This window comes from Podarcis tiliguerta (genome assembly GCF_965153285.1).
Source record: "Podarcis tiliguerta genome assembly, chromosome: 10".
Taxonomy (NCBI): Eukaryota; Metazoa; Chordata; class Lepidosauria; order Squamata; family Lacertidae; genus Podarcis; species Podarcis tiliguerta.
In genome coordinates, this window is record NC_139543.1 from 22,808,514 (window position 1) to 22,833,304 (window position 24,791).

Below are 24,791 nucleotides of genomic sequence, written 5' to 3' on the forward strand. Positions count from 1 at the left end.
AAATGGTTATGTATGTGTGCTGCCCTCTAACTGTTGGTAGCAAAGAGCATGGCACTAGGTCTCCGTTGGCTAGGTCTGGGAGTTAGGAGGTAGCGGAACCAACACAGCAACTTCTCTTCTTGAGACAGGTGCTGCCAGATGGGTAGCTACGGTGATGGGTCTCCCCTGAACTTCAGCAATGTAGGGCATGAGTAGGCAAACTAGGGTCCACGGGCCAGATCAGGCCCAATTGCCTTCTGGATTTGGCCCACGGTCGGTCTGGGAATCGCCGTGTGGATCACCAGTGCACACATTCTTTCCCGCTCCCTCCCTCTCCCTCACACGGCGGCAGTGCCTCCTCCCTCCTGGCTTCTCCCCGCCCTGCCTAGAGGAGGAAAGGGGCTAGGCTTTGTTGGTGACAGCAGCAGCAGCGCTGTCAGCAGCACTCGAGTGGCCACCATTTTAAGCAGCCCCTCTCCGGAGCCCTTTTGCACGCCACTCATCATCCCTACGCCACCACCGCCAGCCCCTGCTGCTCACAAGACACAGGTAAGCAGCCACCGTAAGCAGCCACCACAGGTAAGCAGCCACCGGGGCTCATGGTACTCTTGCATCATCCCCCCCCCCCAAAATATAGTCCGCCCCCCCCCCCCCAATGACAGTGTACCGTCCCGCTGCTGGAAAAGTTTCCTGACCCCTGGTCTAGTGAGACCCACCATGGTCCCTTTGTGGAATGAAGCGAAGCATTTAAGAAATGCCCAGGGCAGAAGGGAGCATGCAAGCACGAGTTTCATTCCAGTACCAGCAAGCCCTGGTTTGGCCTAGCACACGAACAAGCCCATTGCCTACGTTAAAAGCACAAAACTGAAACACTGGTTCTAGATTAGAACACTTCTTCTGCACATTTCTAAAGGCAGAGGCAACTAAAAAGTAAGGATAAGCCTACACGTGGGAGATACAAATATAATCCTGACATTTTTTTAAAGTCATATATAGTTTCTTTTTAATACAATCTAACATGGGTTCTACTACAGATTTCAATGGTTGTGATAATAATATCCCTGTTCCTCTGCCAATATATGCACACTTGGCATGTTTGTGTGTGCCTGTGTGTTTATCAGGTTCAGCATCATCTTGCATGTGAATACATTCAGATGTGTGTACAAAACACACTTTAAATTCAGCTAAGTGTGTATTCATTGTGGGATTGTGGCAGCTCTGAAAAGGCAGCTGCAATATATTGTGTAAATATTAAAAAAAAAAAAAGACCTGCCTGCAAAACTCTCAATTGTAATAATTGTTCATTCTGGTTCATCATAGTATCTAGGGAGGAGTAATAATAAAAATGAACATTTTCTTACACCATCTGCACTCATGCTACAAACACTATTAGGAATATTTTCAAACATTTATAGTTAAGTTTTAAATGCTACAGCATTACATTTGCTCATAAATTTACAGTGTGTGCATATTTGTGTCATTTTCCTAGCATTTAACACCTCGGTTCTTCAAATTGGAGAACTGTAGGGTGCTTGCACGAAGGTTAAATAACAGAGGCACAAGTAACACAAGACTTCATTTTGCAGTTTGCGAGATGTTTGCCTGTGCATTTCAAACCCTTTCAGTGGGAGTCACAGCTAAGAGGAAGGCCAAGTGGCTGCGAAAAGAGGCTGAAACATTCCAGGGACTGTCTATGCTTCCCAATCTGTATTTTTCTACAGGAGAGATGACCACTGAGAAGGGGAGTGAGTTCGAATTCTGTTGGAGAACAAAAAAGATTCAAAAACTCCCCATTTGCCTTCTCCTATAAAGAGAGCTGAGAGGGACATGAAGAGGGACATATCCTGGTACTCAGGTTTGCCTAAGAACATTCTTCATCTAGCCATACTCCAATCTGAGGGTCAGTTAATAATGTTTTTCCTCTGCAACCAAGAAACATTGAACTCTCCATTCCACAGTGAAACGCAAACTGAAATGAAGCTGCACACGGATGCAATTTCCATGGGGACTTTGCTGCTGCTGTAGTAAAGTACTGGCTAGTTAACACACCCTTTTCTTCATTAGTATGAGCCCAGTCACAGGTTAGGACAGATTACACGGAACTGGGAATTACTTTGTAAATCAACCCTACGGCCACAAGGTTTTGTAATAAAACTAAAGTTAATTTCTACAGGCACAGATCTGCAAAAAAACCCAAAAAAACTGCAGATTGCGCAATTTACTCCTACCTTTTCGGTAATGTTCTCCCACGCCCCCTCCACTTTTTCTTTTACAGCTTAATATTTAAAATTTAAAACAATTTTGTATTGAAATGTAAAGCCTTGGGTGGGGGGATACTGCAGAGAGACAGGAGGGTCAGGGCAATGGGTGGAAGCTTCCCTTATTTTAGACCTGCTTCAGTATTTGTCCGCAATATCATTTGATGGATTGCCTGTGTGAATTTGAAAATGGCATATTATTTTATCCTTACTTTCAACTGAATGTACCTTTTGATAGGAATTTCCATCCAGGTGCACATCATATGCACATTTTACTACAAGCAATGCAGTCCACACTAATTTTCAGGCATGCAACTCTTTTCTACAGAGATTAGGTAAGTAGCTCCATGGAAGCTACTAGAGTTGGGCACCTACCCAAACCTATTCATCTGCAAGGCATGTACAAACTATGCTTGGCCACAAATTAGAGAGTAACTAATTAAGCAAAATGCACAACTTGGGGAGTAGGAGGGAGTTCTGACACAGGACTCATTCTCTTAGTTCCTAGTCAATAGCTTCATGTATGTGTGAACTTAAACACTGGCCTAGATATACATGTATTAGAGATTCATTTACTACTCTTGTGTGTGAAGAAAACAGCCAAAGGTAACACATGAAGCAACACTGTGATGATTTGTGGCATCCACTTAAAACTCTGAACACTGAGGTGCTAGCTGTCACATGCACAAATCAGTGAACTCCTTTTACACCCGATGCATTTATGAATTATCTTTTAATAATAATAATTTATTATTTATACCCCACCCATCTGGCTGGGCTTCCCCAGCCACTCTGGGCAGCTTCAAAAAATATATAAAAATACCGTCATACATCAAACATTAAAAGCTTCCCTAAACGGGGCTGCCTTCAGGTGTCTTCTAAAAGTTTGGTAGTTGTTCTCTTTGACATCTGGTGGGAGGGCATTCCACAGGGAGGGCGCCACTACCAAGAAGGCCCTCTGCCTGGTTCCCTGTAACTTGGCTTCTCGCAGTGAGGGAAGCGCAAGAAGGCCCTCGGCGCTGGACCTCAGTGTCTGGGTAGAACGATGGGGGTGGAGACGCTCCTTCAGATAATCCATTGTAAGACAAGGTTAAAGCGTCTACTTATATCTTTAGCAAATAGCTACCAAGTTCTGAATGGCAGAAAAAGATCTTTTACAGACAAACTGTAGGCCCTAAGGAAGGCATTACACTACTCACTACCCCAGCACTAATGCATTTGCAGGTACACATTGGTGCATACCTGTGCATCCTAGGCCCTCACAGCCTCTCTAAAACTGATTTGGGTTTTATAGTTCTGTCATGAAGGCTACCTGCTAGACATGGGCAGAACAGAAATTTGCAAGAGGGTTTTTTTTAAAAAAAGCTTTTATAGCAGCCAATCATCCAAAGGAATGGATAAACTGCTTTTCCATTGGTTTGCTGATTCAACTTTCGCAAAGCAATTCAGGCTACGAGCATGCTCCTTTCCTGTTCACAGTTGCAGTCATAGTGGATTATGGCCAATGATACTAAACTTTAAAACACACTGTACTTATAACAGTTAACTGTTATTAAGAGCTGGGCAATTACATAATTTTGCAGATATAAAAATTTTGCAAATATAATTTTGCAAATATAAAAACATCGTTCACCCTCCCCTTCCAAATTTCAACCTGTGTTTTTATATAAATGTTTTATTGGTTTTGTTTAGTACTAATAAGTTTATAAGATTTTCTCACACACACTTACCTTGTATCAGTTTTTGTGTGTTGTGAATGCTGCACAACCTTGCTGTGGACTATTGGTTTTTCGCTGCTTAGACGTGAAGGTTCATACAGTACTGTTCAAGAGAGATTACGGCTGTCTATCTACACAGGAAGTACCATGGCATCAGCATATTTTATTACCATAAATCCTATTCTTTCATGCTCTCAAAGACCCTCATTCCTATGTTAGTTCAATCTGCAACAGCAAGGCAATTAATAAGAAAAAGCTTCAAAAGGTCTATGGGTAGCATTCAGATAGGAAAGGTTTACAGTCTGTTATTTTTAAATGTTCTCTCTATTTTTCCTATTTATTTCTTTATGAGAATGTTTTCAAACTTGTTATAACATGACTAGCACCACTAGAAATATACCACTACAGAAACTTTAGAAATATTCGGAAGTTGTTCTTAGAGAGCATGGGGTCACTTGTATGCAGTCTGGCCCTGTTGTGGTTGTCCTATAAACAAATGGAATTATTTAATGAAAATATTGCCATGAACTGTAATGTCAAACCTAATCTAAATTTGGTCTTCAATTACTAGTTCATCATTATCATTCTTTAGCAGGCCAACCTACAAAAACACATGCTTCTGAAATTAATGAGTCTTGAAAAGTGCTTAACTGTTGCTCAAATGTGGCCTTAACGTCCAGCTGAAAATGTTATGTAATGCAGTAATTTACTAAATCTGCATTCAAAATCATAGCTATTTCAATTGCTTTTTCTGGAATGGGGAGAAAGTCCACAAGTTTACCTTAAATTTGGGAGTGTTTCTATAGGTTCAGAAACTATAAAATAAATGTGTAATATCCATGTCAAATGTGAATGCTAGCACATCACTGATGTCATGTTGTAAAAGAGTGCATGATTCTGCAAACTGTATTTTGCTGCTGCTGTAATAACAAAAACTCAGCTAGATCAGATTTCATGAATAATTAAACAAAATAAGTATGATTTAGGGTAATTCTTTTTAATTGCAGGTGATCCTAATGAGCTCCACAGATTTCCTCTCAGGATCAGTATAGTTTGTGGAACTGCCTAGAGGAATCTGAGATCCTCTCTCTAAAGGGATGAATGTCTCATCAAAACATCTTATCAAAAAGCCATTGTGTTTTGTTAAGAACTTTAGGGAGATTATGCATATTAAGGGAGAGGTAGTTAAAAAAAAGGAATCACTAATTCACTCAATATTATATAAACTATTTTCTTAATTTCTTAATAAATGAGCACAGATTAGTGTTCTTCCTTGAAATTTAGAAGACAGGCAAACAATATGTTTAAAGTAAAACCAAAATTATCATGCGAGGGTAAAAAAACCTAGTTGATCCAAAATTAACTGATGTTATTATTTCAAAGTAATATTACGAAGCACAAAGGGGAAATAAGTCTTCACAAAAAATGCATGCAACCTTCAGTACTCAAGAGCTATCAAGGTATCTAGAATGAAGCCTTTTAGTTGTTGATGAAATTATTTTTAAAAAACCTTTAATACAAACCTGTCAGATCTCTTTCTACAGTATTAGAACACTACTCAAGTTACATTCAAATCTTTCTTATCCTTTCTTACACATATAAAGGTATTTCAAATAGGTTTTAAAACAGGACCTAGTGGTCAAATTGCTTAGTTTACTTTACATGACTTGGGAGTATACCAGTGTGTGACCTTCCTCTCCTCCCATGACTGCAGGTTTGGCAAGGCTAAATCTGCCTCCTAGCACTGTCAACACTTAGCAATGCTACCCTATGTCTGTTCTCCATGCCCTTTCCTCCCATCCCCATCTGCTCCAAAGCCCATCCATGAGTATCTATCATTTGCCTGTGAGTTATGAATGCCTTACAAAAGGGTATTTACAAAGGCAAAGTTGTTATCATCCGAAACAGAAGCACCAATAGCTCAAGAGCGGCTGTAATTTCTACATGTAGAAATCACCTTAAACATTTAAAATACACTAAATGAAATGTTATTTTGTTTTTACAGAGAGAGAGAGAGAGAGATTGTGTGTGTGTGTGTGTGTGTGTGTGTACACGTGTACCAGAAGTATTGCTTTTCAAAAACTGACTACATTTAAGCAATTGTAATAACTTTTATGAGAAGCTGGTACACACGTGGAACAAGTTAAGTAGATTTCAAAAGGTCACAGCACTGAGTACATTTGGTAACGAATACATGGCAATTTAGCAGTTATTCAAAGATTACCTTGGAAAAATAAAAACAAACTGCAATTCAATCTGCACAAACACACAGGCACAAACCCTGAATTGATACTGTGGCATGAATTCACCTGTACTGTAAGCAGGGATGGTCAAGTTCAATTAATTGGAACACATGAGCTCAGAAAGCTGTGATCACTGCTGTTTTAAATTAGCATGTGCAGTATGAATTAAGCATTTTCATAATTGCTTAGAAAGCAAGATGAATTAGGTGTAAAGGAGAAAACTGACATATCTTTGATGAAAAGCCAGATTCCAAAACCTTTATAGTATATTGTATCAGTCCACATTTTTCTCAATTTTGCCTACTGTGTTATTTTTCCTCTTCTAAATAGGTATGATGTATTTAATGGTTTATGTTGCAATGCGATGGTTGCATCCGTAGGCTGAAGCATGCTTTGCTCTGACACATTCCTTTCCTCCCAACTGGGAAGACACACCATGGTTCATACGAGAGGAAAGTTCATAACGGAATAGGCTTATAATAATTTTTGTGTGGTTTTTTTAAAGAAAAATTAACCCTTCCCAAGCTTGCAGGAAAGCAGTCTGTTCCCTCACTGGCTGAATAGCAAGTTAGTGAATAACCTGAGATGTTTCTTCCTTGAAAACAAGACTGCAATCTCAGAGCTAGAATGACTGCAAAATAAACGGGGGAATCCCATAGGTTTGGTTAGCCTTCAGGCACCCAAAGAGAGGCAATCTGGGATGTGCTGAGACTGGCAGGATTCTTCAAGCCTCTAGCATAGGGTGTGGTGGTGAAGTAAGGGGAATATTGCAGCTGTCTCCATCCCCAGCCCTGAAACAAGGTGGCATTACCTGAACAAGGAAGAGGACTATCATGAAAGTAACAGCCCCAACTGACTCATTCAGTTACAATAATTAGCACATTTTCACCTAGAATAGTTTATCCCACTCCCCCAAACCAGTGCATTCTCCCACAGGCCCCATGAAACCTTTCATATCATGAAGCTCTTTACTTTTCCCCTACTTAACACTGCTGTTGCCTTGCAACAGATCTGCCTTCCGGGTTCGGCACAATGTGCAAATGCTCGATCGTGAACATTTTGAACGCGCGTAAATGGGAGGCTGCCTGTATATGTATTGCCTCGGTGATTAAGAATGTGTATGAATCACATACTTTTCAAGATAAAAGTGAGCAGCAACCAAGAAACAATCAGGCCACCAATGACATGTACAGCTTGCAACACGTACGGTATTTATTTTGTATACATGTGTGCAAATTCAACAAGAAGTGGTACCCTGGCTCAGTTTAGGCATTGTGGCTAAACAAAAGTGCTGTAGGTTGCATGTTGGTACTCCTGCTGAGTACCAATTCCAATGTGGACTTCACAGTGTTACCCAAAATCAGTAAGTCTGAATCAGGAAAACCATGGCTATTTTAAGCCAGAAAGTCGGGAAGGGAATTGGGGCCAGAAGATGATGGAAGGAGGGAGAGGACAAGCCCACAACATATTCCCAGTGGCCAAATCAGTTTAACTATGACCATCAAAATAACATAATGTCTACTCAGAAGTAAGTCCTATTGAATTCAATACGCAGGGTTAAAAAAGCAGCATTAGTTGAGTGAGGAACAGAATTACATAGATTTTTAGACTTTGTTAAAAAAAGGGGGGGAAGAATAGTTCTCTAGAGACATTTTTTTTACGACAAATGTCTGCTTTAAATGACATTTTAAAGTATTTGAGATGGGCTTCTCACCAAAAATGGGCTTTTCTGTTTTAAAAGTCAATTGTTAACAATACATATTCCATATGTACTGAGTAGCTTTGACAGAGATGTCATTATTACACAACTTTTCTGTTCTCTTAGGAGATAGGGTTTCTCATGACCTCACACCTAGACTTTTTTCTTTCCAAGGATCAGAACCTACATTTTATTACACAGATGCCACAAAACAGAATAACAAATTTGTGAAAGATGTCCAAACAGGCCCCTAGCAAACAAGCTGTTAATTACAAATATGACAGACTCATTATGTGGACCTATTCCACCATCTGGGGTAACGATCAACAACACAAAAACAAGGAAAATAGTTCAAATTAGGAAATCATAACTAATTCATGTGGGCATGACAAAAAGAGAGAGATTCTCCCAGGACTCTGGAAGATTAAAGTTACCTGCCTGCCTTAAGTTTAATACTTAAGAGTTAAATGCTTTATGAAAGCAAATAAGCAGTATGCTGATAGCATTTTGCAGTGAAGCCATTTATGATAGCCTACTACAGGAGTGTATAAGATTAATATCAAAAGAGCAGTAATTGCCCACGTGTATCTCCTTACAGTAGCACGCCAATGCACATGAAAGTGCACATATACAATGCACATATACAGCCTGCAAGCTTCTTGTTTTGGCGAGATTTTGTCTCGCAGCAATGCAGTATTTAGAAAGCAGGAACAAGCGTAAGACCACCTATATGCAAAGGGTTGTCAAACTTTCTGGACCTGCTGGCACAATTGGAATGAAGAGGAAGTGCTATAGGCAGCCATCACAAAATAGCTGTCATGGGGATGTGGCATTAAAAAAATTAGAGAACAGTCAGTGCTGCTCCCCACTCCCATGAACAACCTCATGCTTGTCATGGCAAGACGCTTATGTCCTGCTGATCCTGATTGTGCAGATTGCAAAATAGTGATCACACAGAATGATGTTGTTACTGCGTGTCAATAACAGGAAGTGTTCCCCAGTCCAATGAAAGATGAAAGGTGCATACTATACACACACACTGATCACAGACACACATGTATCTGTGTCTCTCTCTTCAAAGCGTGCACGCGTGCATACACACACCTCCCCCCCCCCCCCGCCCATCTTGCATACATTCAGGAAAGCTCACAATGGGGGAAGACAGTGCCTCCCATCTGGGGAGTGGGGGAGCGGAATCAAAAATCAAATCCAAAAAATACATGATGGCCCCCAGGCTATATACCATTCCCAGCCACATAGGGAAATTCTACTTCTATCTAGGAGGGACACAAACTTCTGTTATCGATGGTTCAGATTTGGAGCTAAATCACTAAAAGGCAGTATACCCTTTTGCTTAATATGCTTCTCTCTCCGGGATAATGATTTGTTTAAAGAATGATTTTATTTTCATTTGTATATTATAAACGTTTTATGTTTTCCTAAACGCTATTAGCTAGATACCTTGCTTTATTCCTGCTTTGGGGTGGAGTATTCTTTGTTCAAATTACTACATTTCTGCATCAATTGACAGGCAGCCTAAACATATTTCACAATTATTTTGGCTTAATGCATTCAGTCTCCAATATTACTCTACTGCAAACAAGAGTCTACAGAAATATGCTACAATGTTTTATTTTCTGAAACGTATCGGTGAATACATAAACCAAAACATTTGTTTTCCAAAAGTGATGACTTTCCCCCAGATTATAGTACATTTGTAAACATCAAGATGATTCGATGGTTTTGCACTCCCTTGTTATGTATAGGAAGGAACATCACTTGTATGATAGAGCTTCCTGCACACATTGTAACATGGGCATAAACAACTTGAGAAAAGTAATGAAGGATTGCCATAAATAAGCAATATTGCAATCAAGTCATGAACTAATGCTAATTAGTGCATTATTTGGCGGGGTTGGGAGCTCTGTTCACTTTCGAAATTAAAAAACAACAACCCAGAGCTAAGATGGAATAAAGTCAAAGGCAAGAGTAAATGAACAGCAGACAGAAGAAGAATTAAAAGAATTAATAGAAACAATGTCTATTGGTAAACAATGTCTATTGGAAAACAGAATTCTATCTTTTCAAATCATATGGAGAAATCTGAGGAAACGAATTAGTTAAGCTGGCAAAGCTTAAGTGCAACAGAACTGAACATGTATAAATATAAATGGACAAGAAATCTCTCCAGACATATTTTTTTATTTCAAATCGTATCCCATCCTCATTTCAACCTATTTCAAAGGAGATTAAAATATAACGTCATGTATCAAATTAATTATCCTTATTGTTTAAATTCTAGCCACCAGGTGCCTCCTCAAGATGACTATAGTGTAAACAGCAGCTCTGGAATTATTTAGAAGAGGTTCTGGATTTGACAACTCCCCCAAGTGCAAGAGTCCTCATAACTGTTGAGCTGTAGGAACTCTTCAAAGAGGATATATCTTCCTCATTCTAAAAGAAAAAGAAATCCAAACTGCTGCGGCACAGGGAACCCAAGATGTTTAAGGATTTAGAATTTTAGTATATGGTCACCTCATTCAGAGCCACCTACAGCCTGTGAGGAATCACCTGGGTACAGCACATTACCACAGACAAGTCTTGAGGTTACAAATGCAAAAATGCATTTACCACTTTCAGATTTAAAAAGTGAGCCTGGGGGGAAAACACCTTCTATATTGCCATCATTTGATGACCTTACTGCAGTCACAGATCCAGGAGCAAACAAAGGTTGGACATCTCTGTTGCCCGGGAAGGCAGCCACTATGAATGGGAGACAGGACAACTCTTAGTTCAGTATTATGCTGGTTCATCTACAACCTGCTATCCTGCACCTACTCAATTCTGAACTCAAATCAGAAGAGAAGGAAAAACAAAACTGTGTGACACAAATTCAATGAGTGAGAGGGCACAACTGATCAACTAGTTTGATTTCTTTGTTAACAAAAGATACCCTATTCACAGCTTGCCATGTCACTGTACTCCAAAAATCAGGTTAATCTTAATTTGGGTTAGTGGAAACAAGCCATCTTTAATCTATAAAATCCATGAACCTGGCTTGTTTTCACTAACCATGGTTAAAATAAACCATAGTTCTGGGATTGCATGAAACCCAAGTATGACTGGGTTCATTTTCACTAAACCATGGTTTAGCATTATGACAGAACAGTCAATACACCTTATAAACCATGGGTTGGAAAAAAGATAGATCAGAATTTACTAGTAGATTTCAGAGTGATTAGCAAAGGTTCCAAGTCCCAGTTATTTAACAACAACAAAAACACTTTCCCCCATATAATTAAGTTGCTGAAATGAGGAAAGCTAAGCAGGAGTGGTGGACCTGTATGGGAAAGGACTGTGAGCTCAGCTGAGTTCTAGCGCTGAAAACAAATGCCTAGGTTTACAATGTTTTCAGAGTATCCTGTTCTTTGTATGTTGTTTGCACCTGACTTTGTTTGGTAGATCTTCAGATTCTAGTGAAAAACAAGCCTGCAGTTTGCTCCCCTATTATAAACAATAAAACACTAAAAAACTAGTAAAAAAGAAAAGCAGAGTATTTATAAAACAAGCAAACAGAACCACTGATGTTACTTTAAAGCTCAGGGATAGCCTAGCACTTACATGACAGTGGTGCTGCTGGGCAGCTTCCTTGGGGAAGTAATTCTAAAGGCTGGGTGCCACTACAGAAAAGGCCCTTATCATTTATTTTCAAAATTTGTTATTTAAAGCAATATCCAAAACAAAAAAGCCTCACCATTAATGCATTGTGTCTCATAAATCAAACTCTAAACTGCAAAATGAATAGAGACTTTTGCACTGATGTGGATAATTAAACCGCAAAAGCTTCACAGACTTAAGAAACAAAATGCAGTCTTTTATCAAAAGCAGTCATTCTATCTCAGCCTGACAGTTAACAGCATATGATCTAGTAAACAAATACTTTCACACAGTACAAAAGTGCCATTAAAGGCCAAAACTGTCAACACAAATTCCATTCTTACAAGAGGGGGGGAAATATAAACTGTTGATCACCTCTGGTTGCCTTAACTAGCATGGAGGTTGTCATGGAAACATTTCTGCGAAGTTCACAGTGATGAAACACAAACACTTCCAGTTTAATTGCTATTAGGTTTAGCATACCACAGTTTATTTATACTCAAAGCGCATTATGATAAAATGCAGTAGAGAGTAGAAGCCCCTGATGATCTACCATAACAAATCCAAGGATGAGATTTCAAAAGGAACAAACAAGGAAAAATAAAAATACAGGAAAATTCAAAAACTTTTATAACACAATTGTCTCTTAAGCTACTTAGTCTTTTTGCCAGCATGTAGTTTTTTGAACAAAAACAGAAAGTCCTTAAAATAAGGAACTATATTGATAATATTCATTAACTGGACATGAGTCCAATTAAATGACTATGCCCTATCTAAATTATGCCCAGCCTTAATTCAGTGTATTTTGTGTAGTCTCTTTTTAGCATCATTGTGACACCATTAAGCAGGACTCAAAATATGGAAGTTAACTGCTAAACTAGATCCAGTTTTTTTGTATTAATATTGTAAAATTTCCATCCTGCCCTAGTTGTCTTAAGTGTAAAAACACCAGCGACAACTTCATCCCACATCAATCTACACATGACTCGCCAGCACTCAAGAGGCAAATGGTGACTGCGGTCCAGCCTCTTGTGTAGTAGTACCACAACTGTGGAACTCTCAAGAAAGAGGTCTGCCTAGTTTACTGTCGTTTAGGCACCAGATTATATCTTTTTATTATCCCAGGCCTTTTAGATCTCTCCTTTTTAACTCAATGATTATCTGGTCACATAAGTGTTTTGCTTTTGCATGTGTTCCATAGAATTGAAGAGCTGGAAGGGACATCTTGGGTCATCTTGTCCAAACCCCCTGCAATGCAGAAATCCTTTGCCCAACATGAGGCTCAAACCCATGATCCTGAGACTAATTTGTTATTTTATATTATTATTAATTTTTTTTAATTGTTGTTTCAATTTTATGTTGGGAGCCACTCTTTAAGAATATTATATGGAAGAGAAAAATATTAAATATCCATCTTTTAAAGGGGGAGGGAAGGTAATTTTGCTGGATCAAACCTGAAGTTTCATCTAGTCCAGATTTGTCTTGATTTACATATACCAATAATCCAAGCACTGTTTGCAGAATCTGGATGTCGTTGCAAACCAGAAAGCGAGAGAAGAACAAGTGAGAAGGAAAAGTCAAACCTTGGTTTGTCATTGCGTATGAACTGAACTACTTCATATCAAAAAGTAGTGAGCCTGATCTTGCTGGTAGTCACAAGAGGAAGACAACAGATTAACTCACTTGTCCCTGCAGCCTGGTTTCTGTTTCTGAAAATGGATTCCATGCAGGGATAAACAATAAAGGGCCCTAAAGCTCCCGCCCCAAGAGTACTGGACAGGCTGACAGATATTGGGAGTCCAACAATATATTGAGGGTGCCATATTGGCTGCTCTTGATCTAGAGTTATCATGGCTAAGAGCTGTAAATATACCTTCCCTATCTCCTTTTAAACCACATATTATGATAGCAAAGTTGCAGTGCAATCCTATACATGTCTACTCAAAAGTAAGGCACACTAAGTTCACTGGTATTGACTCAAGAAAGCAGAGTCAATTATGGATTATGAGAAGCACTTTCTTCCATCTGTTCTCACCTGACCCTACTAGAGAAGGGCAGAAGTGGGGACTTGCGCCACAGATTAAATGGGTGTGAGAACATTATTGTATGTCCCACTTTCAAGAGATCCCGAGTGTTAGTTGCTGGTCCACTATGGGCTCCATCCCCAACATTACTTAAACAAAAACAGAAACATTCATATTATTCTAACCATCAAACTCTAATAAGTGTACTTTCACTAGGCTCACTGTCTTGTTTTGGTTTTGGGTTTTTTTTTGGTTTTTTTAAAAGCCTCACAAGAACAGAAATAAACCTGACAATACAAATACACTTACAAAAAACTAATTGCAAAGCTGTTAATCCATCTCACTGGCAAAACAGATGCAAACAAGCTGTTGGACTATCAAGTTTACATTGATGAATACCAGGCAGAGGGAGGGAGTGTGTGTGAGTGTGTGTGTGTGTGTGTGTGTGTGTGTGAGTGCAAGAATGACAATAGAATATAGAAAGCATAAATTTATTAAGCCTTCCTTCTATTCCCTTAGCCTGGAAAATGTTTTGAAAAAGCATTAAGAAAGAGAAGAAATGCACTGTTAAGTAAACATTTCAGACCTCAGCCTTCTTTATACGCCTTTGAACCTTTTCTTTCATGTGCAATACTTGATAGCCCACAGAGAATAACTGCTGAAAGCCCGAAAGATCGGTAAAACAGAATTTCTGACTCAGGAAATAAAAATCAGCTGAAAGTGATTCCCACATGGCGATTGAGATCAATGGGAAGCAAGACCAAAATTTGCAATATCTATACGGTACAGTATAACATGGTGGTTGTCTTTTATTGCTGGTAGCAAAATTCCCAATGGCTACGAATGGAAGTAGACACAAAGAATATAAATGAAGCAATGGTGAATTATATAAAAGTATATCTCAGTGCATATAAGAACACTATAATTTTGATTTTGTGGGATTACAACACATGTCTAGTAGGTAATTACAACTGCCTTATTTCTCTCTCTCTTCAAATCAGCTAAACACAAAACTCCAACACGCATTTTATGAGCACAGAAAGTAAGTAGATAAATGTGCTTACATGGAAACTACAGTCATTACAAGTTCTGATGAAACATTGTATATGACTGAATTGTATATGACTAAAAAGCATCCAGTACTTTAGTATTCCAATATTTACTTCAAAAGGAAAGCTTTGGATAACCATAAAATTAGTAGTGTTGTGGGAGAGGAATGCATCTCCAGGACTATTTCTAAGATCGTGGGGGGGGGGGGGTAATTCACATATTTTTCTTGCTTTGGCTGAGGTGATAACAATGCTTTCAGATTTTACTACAGTGGTAACTCAGGTTACAGATGCTTCAGGTTACAGGTTACAGATTCCGCTAACTCAGAAATAGTACCTCAGGTTAAGAACTTTGCTTCAGGATGAGAACAGAAATCGTGCTCCAGCGGCGCAGCAGGCCCCATTAGCTAAAGTGGTCCCTCAGGTTAAGAACAGTTTCAGGTTAAGAACGGACCTCCAGAACAAATTAAGTTCTTAACCCGAGGTACCACTGTATTGCTTGTTACAGTTTAGCACAGTGGATTCAGAGAGTTGAGGAAAATCATGTGGAGACTAGATACTTCTTTCCTTTTTTGTGAGATGCCGACTTTATACTAGCAATTTAAGCAACATACTTTCTTTACGATATTTTCTGCCTCAAAGGTTGCATTTCCAGTGAAGATCCCTTGTTAAAGGTCAGTGTGTTTTGCAAGCTGAACCTTATGAAAACTTCATAGCTGATCTGTGGTGTGAATCCCCATCTCCTCAGCTCAAGTCCAACATGAAACCCACTACACCACCTTTACTGTCTGATCACTATTCAAGTACACTGATCCCAGTAAACTGGGTATTATACTATGTACTTCTGCTCGAGGGGAGGGGAGGTCTGTTTGCAATATATATATATCACACACATATCTGCACAGCTGGAGGAGATGCTATGGAGCTGCCATTATGAGCTGCACTTCAAAATTTACCACTACACCAGTATACAGTGGTACTTCTGGTTAAGAACTTAATTCGTTCTGGAGGCCCGTTCTTAACCTGAAACTGTTCTTAACCAGAGGTACCACTTTAGCTAATGGGTCCTCCCGCTGCCACTGTGCTGCCACCGCGCGATTTCTGTTCTCATCCTGAAGCAAAGTTCTTAACCTGAGGTACTATTTCTGAGTTAGCGGAGTCTGTAACCTGAAGCGCCTGTAACCTGAAACATCTGTAACCCGAGGTACCACTGTATAAAAATCAATCAAAGAAATATCTCTACAGAACTTCACAAAAAGATTTCTAATGAGCGAACGGTAACGAGGCAATCCTCAATAATTAACCTGAAGACATTCATTTCTGCAAATAGTAATCTCCTTGTAAAGAATGTCAAGCCATGGCCATGCCTAACATAAATGTACCAGGAACACCTGCCATGACAATCTTGTAGTCCACTGCAAAATGCATGCAGATCTATTCAGAAGCAGCAGTTGTAAAACTAACTAAATATATCCATCTACAACAGGATTGTCCTTTGCTACAAAAACCTCAGCATGATACTGTATTTATAGGTGTTTTTTTTTTAAAAAAAAAAGGTAAAGGACCCCTGGACAGTTAAGACCAGTCAAAGGCGATTATGGGGTTGTGGCGCTCATCACACTTTCAGGAAGAGGGAGCCGGCGTTTGTCAACGTACAGCTTTCCGGGTCATGTGGCCAGCATGACTAAATCGCTTCTGGTACAACAGAACACCATGATAGAAGTCAGAGCGCATGGAAACGCCGTTTACTTTCCCACCGCAGTAGTACCTATTTATCTACTTGCACTGGTGTGCTTTCAAACTGCTAGGTTGGGAGAAACTGGGACAGAACAACAGGAGCTCACCCTGTCACAGAGATTTGAACTGCCGACCTTCTGATCAGCAAGCCCAAGAGGCTCAGTGGTTTAGACCACAGTGCCACCCGCGTTATAGACAATCTATTGCCAATACCTTAAGATGTTACAGTGCTTACCCAATACCCTTTTTTTTTTTTTTTTTTTTGCAGAGGAGGGCAAAAGGATGCCTCTTCCACCTCACAATTCGACACACAGAAGGCATCCAGACTGACAGGTGGATTTTGCTTCAGCACTGGCAACCAGATGCCATCCTCACTGCATCCAAAGGCAGCAAGCTAGCTCGCTCATGGGGCACAAAGCAAGCTGCTCAGCATATACAACTCTGCCTTCCAACACCTACTACTGCTACTCACTCACTGCTATGTGTTTCATCTGCTTGCTGCACCCTCAAATAAACGTTGACACAGCAGCATTGGCACACATAAGATCATGTTAGCGGACAAATGGGAATGTGTGTCTAGGGCTGGCTGCCCCTAAACTTGCTCACTCATGCATCTTTTGCAACAGCATAGTCTGAGACACACTGGAAGAAGGCAACTAGGGCAGCTCACATCAACAAGAAGAGAGTATATTCATTTCCAGTCCAACCAGGTCACCACCAACGGGGAAGTATCCTGTACTTAGGAGTACATCTGATATGTCACCTCCTACATTTCCCTGTTCCATTTGGCAAATCCAATATTTTTCACAAATCCACATATACTGTGCTTTAATCCAGTATCTCACTTTTTCTGACCACAGTAAATGCCCTGGAAGATTATCTAAATCTGGCTTTGGTTTCAAAAGGATGTATAGACGTAATCTGAAGCAACATAAACCATGAAGTCCCTTCCAATTATATGAGTCTCCTCCTTTTCCAGAACAGTAAGTCCAAGAAGAAAAGCCCGCTATGTTTGTTTGTTTCTTTTAAACCTAGCCATCTTAACACAACTTTTGCAGTTTTTAAAACCAAGGTCTGTTGGTTACCTTACACATGATTCCTTCTTCAGCACCTGAAGAACTGAACTACAGTGGTGCCTCGCAAGACGAAAAGAATCCGTTCCGCGAGTCTCTTCGTCTAGCGGTTTTTTCGTCTTGCGAAGCAACCCTATTAGCGGATTAGCGCTATTAGCGGTTTAGCGGCTATTAGCGGCTATTAAAGGCTTAAGGGATTAGCGGATTAGCTGCTAAAAGGCTATTAGCAGCTTAGTGCCTTAGAAAAAGGGGGTGGGGAGCGAAAAAAAATCGCAGGAACTCGCAAGACATTTTCGTCTTGCAAAGCAAGCCCATAGGAAATTCATTTTGCGAAGCACCTCCAAAACGGAAAACCCTTTCGTCTAGCGGGTTTTCCGTCTTGCGAGGCATTCGTCTTGCGGGGCACCACTGTATCTTTTTTGGTGGTTGAACTGTTCTAACAACTCCCCTCTCTTCAATCAGGTAAACATTTTAAGGACTCGCCTGTTCACCTTTCCATGCTGCTGTTCTAATTTCTATGGCTAGGCTAAAGTAACAATTATCAGAAACAACAAGAGGAGGGAGTGCTCAAATTCTGTTTGCAGTTTCCATCAGGCATTTGACCAGCCACTGTGTGTACAGGATGCTGGACTAGATGGGCCATTGGCCTGATCCAGCAGGCTCTTCCTATGTTCAGAGTCATGAAATCAAGTAGATGGCATGTCTGTTTCTCACAGACTTCAGCACAGTTCAACCTGGCCATAATAGCATAGCGGGGGGGGGGGGGAACCTGGGTTATCTGGTTTACGGCTGAACTTTGCAGTTCACTAAGGTATCACCAAAATAGCCTGAAAACGGTACTTTCAATTAATAGTCCTATTCTGCAATCACAAAAAGAGCATGTTCCATTTACAGTACCAGCTGATGACAAATTAAAGGTGGGAAAGACTCGCTGACATGTTTATCCCAGGGTTGCCAACTCGTGTAATTTTAGGAGTTTGTTAATTCTCAGATCAACAGACTGTCAATTCAGTCTTGAAGCTCTCCTGTTTTGCCTTATAAAGACGGTTTCTAGTGCTGGTATTTACAAAGAAAGTTCAAAAATGCGACTGCTTAATGCCATAAAAGCACACAAACCAGGATCAAGACTTCATTTAAACTCACTTATTGAAACTTATCTTTTTATTTTGGGGTTCTTCGACGTCTGCACAACTGGTGACTTTCTGTGGCTGAGGAGCCTTGCTTTCTTGGGGAAAGAGTTCATGACCGAGTATACTGTTACCTAGAGACTTGCTTCAAAACCTAGACCCATAAAAGTGGTCCCTGAAATGGGAGATCACATCTTTTGAGTTAAAGTTAAAGCACCCAAAATGAGTTCCTATAAACATTAAAGTTAACAATGAAAAGTACAGGTGTTTATTGTTCAATAAATATCAGAGGCATTTTTAAATATTTTTGTGATGGTGATCGCCATGTTTAAGAGGCTGTATGTCCTCCTAATATAGATGAGCTCTCAGCAACTTACAAAAACAAAAGTAAACACGAACAGCTGAGCCTTAGTTATCAAATTTAATGTACAAATATAGTTGAAATGCTTGAGTAACGAATAAACAGGCATAAAAAGAGTAAACAAATTTGGGCCTATGCATGCAGCCCCTTCCCGCATCTCTTCTGAGCATGTCAAACTATATTTTAAAAATTGGCTTCCAAACTCTGGCTTTTAAAAAAGCCATTAGCCACAGCTCACTGTTCACACCAAACAGCAAGCTATCATTTACTGCAGTTCCTGGTTTCTTTGCCCACAGTAGCACAAGAGTTGAGTGCAGGTACATGAAGCTCATGCATAATCTTGTTTATTAAGACAGGATTTGATCATCCAAATGCAGCAAGTACAACCTGTGGCGTTTGCCCCTAGGATGCGTCAAGGAAAGAGTTAAAAATGGGTGTGATGTGATTGGCCAGTGAGAATGCGAGGGGGGAGTAAAAGATAGAGTGGGAGGTTTTGAAAAGACAGTTGAGATCTGGGGGTTGACGGTTGAGGTTTGGGAGTTGGGAGTTGAGGTTTGTCAGTTGGGAGTGGAGGCTTGGGTGTTGGAGAAGGAAGAGGGTGGAATACGCAGTGGGTTGGTTGAGTTGTATTGTGAGAGAGTGAGAGGAATTGTTAGGGAGTTAGACAGATAGTTGGGAATAATTCAGTTTGAAGTTGTAGGAACTAAGATTTAAGAAACTGACAAGAGAAAAATAAACCGAAACCATACGCTTATTCCTGCACTTAACAATAAACTTGATTATTTGTTATGTTAACAACTGTCTGGACTCCGTGTGTCCCCGTGAGAAGCGGGGTGGTGGCAGCGAAGGAAGCAACCGCAGTGGTGGCACAGGGTCAATAGACCGTGAAACATCCGGGAGCCCTGTGTGATCGCCACAAACCTAAGCCCCAGTCAAAAGAACAGCCCCCACACATGAACTACATACTGATCAACTAATGCAATACATACACTTAAAACTCAAGCAGAAACGCATCTCCAAAACATACAGACCCAGGCAAGCAATCAAAAACCTACAAAGTGGAGGAACAGAAAAGGGTTCTCAATACTGGGGATAAATTACTTATTTACAACTAAAATTGTGCCAATATTAACATATGCACACACATTTTGCAAAAAGGCAAAAACAAATCCATTAAAAGCAAAACATTTTTTCTTCTTCTTTAACGAAAGAAATGGTAGTCTGAACTTCAGAGGTTTATTCTGCAGTTAATGGCATTCATATAATAGATTTTGTTTATTATAGAGTAAGGTATACAGTAATGGAAATCCATGCATACAATTAATGCAGGTGCATATTAACATCACATGCCAACTTGGACTGCACTGAACTTCAGGGATGCATGCCCGGACAATGAGGTCCAGCTCCGAGGGCCTTCTGGCGGTTCCCTCACTGCAAGAAGCGAAGTTACAGGGAACCAGGAAGAGGGCCTAATGCCCTCCCATCAGATGTCAAGGAAATAAACAACTATCTGACTTTTAGAAGACATCTGAAGGCAGCCCTGTTTAGGGAAGTTTTTAATGGTTGATGTTTTATTGTATTTTTAATATTTTGTTGGAAGCCGCTCAGAGTGGCTGGGGAAATCCAGCCAGATGGGCAGGGTATAAATAATGAATTATTATTTATTATTATACTGAGGCAGACTGGAAACGTACTTCTGCATCCAGGGGCAACAGTTGCGCAACTTGTTGGCATCCGTCTGTCTTAAGAGACAAAAAAAAGACTGCACTTCCAGGGGTGAAGTCACAACTGCTAAAATTGTAGCGCTGAAGTGACCTCCCTGGGGCACAAGCATGGGCAGTATGTATGAAGGTCCTGGGCTGCCCAGACAACAAGACAGCCCCCCCCCCTTGGCCTCACTGATGTGGTCTAAAGGAAAGTAGAGCAATAGAGCTTGGCTGCAGGAGTTGCCAGAAGGCAGTGTACAAACCGCCTTCTCGACAGTTGGACCCACTATTGGTTTCGTCTGCTCAATTCACTGTAACGTGTCTTCACATGGAGACCAAGTCTCTAACTCAATGAGGGTTTGAGACCTGGTTTAGGTACCTGGTGAGGCCACTGCGAATGCTGACAACTTCTAGGAGCCACAGGTGAGAGCTGAGTGCAGGGTGGGGACCAAATGTGGACAAACTAGAGGATGGGTCAAAGCAAGTGTACTTCAAAATACAATGAGAAAGAGAGAAAGTGGGTATTCTAAGTGATCAGTGAGCCTCAAATCCAAATTTTCAACTCGGGGGGGGGGGGGGATAGCTCCTTACTATTAAAGAGCCACTTCAGGGACAATGGATAAAAAGAAAGGGCACAAAATCCTCCTTTAAATGAAATATTTTTGCAGTGCCACACTAACTTCAGTATTTTCCCCTTCAAAAGTGACTCCTTATGCACTCTTGTTAAGCTGCATATTCCAGCTGGGATGCTGATATTATCATCTGATTCCTAGTTAAAAAGAATGCCAAAATATCTTTAAATAAACTTTACAGGGGTTTTATAAGTTATATATATTTAAAACCTATTTTGATTTGTTTTATGTCCTTTTCTGGGCAACATCACTAGAAAGCTTTCAGAAGGAAAAAAGTTGGGTTACAGCTTTATTCACCAAACTAACCTTTTGCAATACAAGGCATTAGTCACCTAAAACATAAGCAAACAACAAATGTTTCTTTGCTAATTTATATCTCAATAAACCTTGATTTCTCTTTGCTGAACAGATATGTTTTCAAGACTTTATTGCTCTTTCTGTAAATTATAACCATTTTGTGAACTATTGACCATACATATTACATGGTGTACTTAGACAGTTATTGTGCACTAAGAACAATTTACTGGCATCATCACAACCTTAAAAGTAATTTAAATTCATTCAGACTGATAACAAGCAAGTCTGAATGAATTTTCTGGGTGAAAGCATTTCATGATCGTTTCCAAAACTAACATCATATTCCTGCACTCTTTGTGCTCATACACTATGCTAATTGGTTTTCAATTGAAAAAATATCCTTACAATATGCCCAGCACTACTCCATATCTTCTGTGCTACGCTAACTGTACAGTACACAAGACCATCAGTATGTTTCCCCCAACACTATTCCCTCATTAAGTTTAGATATGTTCTTACAAAAATATTACAAGAATGTCAATATTGAAGGGGAGGGGGAAGCATAACTATTTATCAACAATCTTGGCAGACTCACTATACCTGACTGCATTAGGTCTTTTGCACTTTAAATTTTAGTTCATGAAAATACTGTAAGTACTGTAATGTAACCACAGCCTTATCTGTGCTTTCACATACAACACTGTGCGCCATCATAAATATTTTAATTCCTATTTTTAACTCCAGAAAACTTTATGTTTGTGTTTTCTATGAACTCTTATTTTCCCATTACTTTGAGAAAAACTTTTTTTAAAAAAAAAACACAAACTTATATTTGGGGATGCAATGAGTGGAGGAACAACACATAATGGATGCCATCAAGAAGCTTTCAAAAAGGTACTAATGAATCCAAGTTGCCCCTTCTTTTTAGAGCCATCCATTACTTCAGACTAATCACATTTCCATATTACAGTAACTGCAAGAAGTAGAATACCCACTCTATATTTGCTCATTCTGAACAAGGAAGAGCTGCAACTCAGCAGCTGGGCATCTGCTTTGAAGTCGGAAGGCCCCAGGTGCAATCCTTGGCATGTAGGGTTAGGAGAGACCATTGTCTAAAACCCTAGATAGCTGCTACCAGTCAGTGTAGACAATACTAAGCTAAGGAGAGAACTGGTCTGGCTCAGTATAAGGTAGCTATGAACTGGTAACTCCTTTGTGGAAGAGCTCTATAGTCACCAAGTCTTTTACATATAACTCTGTGGTAAGACACAAAAATCCAAACACTTTTCTTAAGTTCAAACTTAATGCACATTTTAATGCAACAATTGATTGTATTTCTTTTCCATATTTGCATCTATTAGCATCTCTCGAAACAGAAACTCTCCAACTAGCATTTTCAAGTATCACACCTGTGTGTTTTTCTTATATTTATACCCCATCTTTCCTCCATCATGGAACCCAAGGTAGAATACACATGATGTTCAGGCAATCTCCCATCCAGGCAAAAACCAGGCCCTAGATCTGCTTAGCTTCAGCAAGGTGGTGACTCTATGTGCCTTAATACCATATCCTGGGGCCATATGCTTGTAACAAAATTGTTCACCAATTTCCAACAGTTCTATTCCTCTCTGGCTCATTCAACGCTAAAAGCATGTTATCAACTGCTTCTTCCATTTCCTAACATGTATTTATACAATAAATCAGTCGTTACTAACAAGCCTAATTGTGCTGATGAAATGAAATCTGTTCAGGATTATCATTTCTTGTGTATATGAGCAAAAGAGGCCAAATAATGCTTGTCTAAACAGGTTACCACTATTTTGCCCAGAAAATACTGCCCACATTGCTGTTCATTAGGTTGTGTACATGTGAGAAACATCACAAACTGTTGACATAATGTCTGTCCACCCATAGACCCAGAATGATGTCCAATAGAATCGCCTAGGGAATATTTTTATTAGGCAACTCAAATTGAATTACTAAGATAAAAATAAAAACAATATTTTGGAAAGGTTTCCCTCCACAACTTCCCTTCCAGCCCCCGGAGCAAACAGTTATTATTAGGTAAAAATAAACGCCAATTTCTCTTACCACACATATTTAAAACAAACAACATCATTTGTCACTTCCATACCATTCAAATATTTTATACCTTTCTTGGCTTCTTATCCAATCCCAAGCTTTGCTTGGCCACTTTCCACAAAAGTCTTATCCTTTCAAATTTCCAGCTGATTCTAGCAACCTGCTCATCTCAGTTTTCCTTCAATTATTTGTGTTGAAACTGAAATGTTTCTAATTTAGTTATGAAACAAATGTTATTACAAATGCTTGCTTTTCCAAGTCTTGGGACAAAAGCCATAAGAACGCAATGTTACTTCTAAACTTTTAACAGAGACAGTGCCAAGAAAGAAGAGTGTCTAGAGAGGAGAAAATATATTCCATACCTTTATAGCGAGAAGACAAAAATCAGTATATTTTTAACTCCCCAATGCCAAAATGTCAACAGTCTTCAAAGAGGTATGCTGCACTAGCATTGCATCAACATCAAGCTTTTGATTTAACTTGACCATGTGGAACAGGCACGCCCAACTGGTAGATTGTGATCTACCAGTAGATCACTGGGCATCTGTGGTAGATCTCTGGTAGATCACTGGCTCCCCCCCAACGAAGCTCAACAAGTTTAGCTCCCCTAAAAAAAGCTAAACAACTTTGACCTGAATCCTTAAAAAGGGGATAGATCACTGCCAGTTTTAAACTCTGTGAGTAGATCGCAGTCTCTTGGGAACTGGCTACCCCGGATCTAGAACATTACATGATGTCACTATGCTACATAGAATGCAGTCAGCCAATAAAGCACACAAGACAGAATCATAGAATCATAGAATTGTAGCATTGGAAGAGACCCTGAGAATCATCTAGTCCAACCCCCGGCAATACAGGAATATGCAGCTGTCCCATATAGGGATCGAACCCGCAACCTTGGTATTATCAGCACCACGCTCTAACCAGCTGAGCTATCCAGGTGAATTAAGGAATACAGCAGCAAGAAAACCACTGAAGCAACAGAAAGAGCTGGTAGTAAAAGAAATGAAACCAACAGCTTCTGGTTCTACTTCTATAACCATCTCATAAGAACTGTATACCTCCTCTGAAGGAATCTAGCTCTGCAGGCACCTACACAGACTTCAACAGGACTAGCCTGACAGCACAGATGCAACTGTCCATTGACCA

At 39.9% G+C, this 24,791-nt stretch overlaps 1 protein-coding gene across 11 annotated transcripts in view; it reads right to left on the bottom strand.

The window, feature by feature from the left end:
* Positions 1-24,791, bottom strand: part of FOXP2 (forkhead box P2) — a 345,911-nt gene that overhangs the window by 308,693 nt on the left and 12,427 nt on the right. The window lies entirely within an intron of this gene.